This window comes from Etheostoma spectabile, chromosome 22 (assembly GCF_008692095.1).
Source record: "Etheostoma spectabile isolate EspeVRDwgs_2016 chromosome 22, UIUC_Espe_1.0, whole genome shotgun sequence".
Classification (NCBI taxonomy): domain Eukaryota; kingdom Metazoa; phylum Chordata; class Actinopteri; order Perciformes; family Percidae; genus Etheostoma; species Etheostoma spectabile.
Genome location: NC_045754.1, coordinates 19,846,259 through 19,847,578, shown reverse-complemented (window position 1 = coordinate 19,847,578; position 1,320 = coordinate 19,846,259).

The window sequence follows — 1,320 nt, the reverse complement described above, 5'->3', positions numbered from 1 at the left end:
AACCCCTCCATGAGCGTTCTCTTTGCTGGCAGATACTGCTCCCCTGAGTGAGCAGTACTGTACGTCCTATAGAAATGAACAGACTACTTTATATGGTAGTTTTACACCTCTTTTGTAGTTGTTTTGTGTCTCTTTATGATATTTTTGCCACTCCTTGTTTTGCATTTCTTTTTGGTAGTTTTGTGTCTGTTTGTAGTTTTTTTTTGTGTCTCTTTGTGACTTCCCAACAAGAAATGTTAGCAATAGGCTGTGGCCCAGGGGCCCCCTGACCCTTTAGGCTGCTGGGCCTGTGCCCAGTAGACCAGTTCAGTAATCTGTTCATGCCTGTGGAGCACTGGGATTCAGCCAGGAGTGGGGTGTATCTATTGTAGCTTCCATATGAGAGGCTAATAGGTATTGCTGGGTGAAAGTGGAGAATCATTGCATTATGTGTCATTTCATCTATTTCTAGTCATTTCAACAGTCCCTCTCCTATTTTGTCAAGACCAGGATTTTGCAATAAAGCCTTCAAATGAAAACTATGGTGTTAGATTGGATACCTTCTGTAAATCCATAAATGCTTGCTTGTCCCAAATTCTTTCTAACTGTGATAGATTTTTACTTCCACTTTGCCCGCGTATTTAATTCCTCATCTTATCCATTCATCTGTCAGAAAACGGAATGTGTTGCAGTTGTTTCCGACTGTCTATTCGTTAAGGTGTGTATGTGCTAAATCTCAAATTTGATCTCAAATTTAAAGCTGCAGCAGTTAAAACATAAGAGAATTCGAAGCAGAGTGAGACCATAGATTGTAAAAATAACGGACGCAGCATCAGTGATGTCAGCCATTTGGACAAGAGTCCGGAGCTGGGGAGGAACGAACAGCTAAGCCAGTGTTGTGTATAGTTGTAATGTCTATTTTAATATACACAGTGCCAAGGATACGCATTGCTAAGCCTCTGCCATGATTGACAGGTCGGTGTACAGCCACGCCCTAAAGCATGCCCTGCTTTATTGTCTATGTTAAAATAAATGGGACCATAATTTACTAAATGAACACCAACATTTAAAGAAGACCTACAATTAGAGATTGAACTCCTAAACATGTTAGGAGAATGTTTACTGAGGGCAGAAGTAGGGTAACTTATTCATACTTCCATAGAACAGAATTATTTCTGCAGCCCTCTGCTGGAAATAAGATAGAATGCACATTTAAAGGAGAAGTCCGGTTGATTCCAACATGTAGCTCTGTTGTTTGTAAATGTGGAGGTCTGTCAGTAGAGAGAAAAACTAAACCAATCAATGCTGCCTAAACCGTGTTATCCTCCTGCTAGAGTTAGC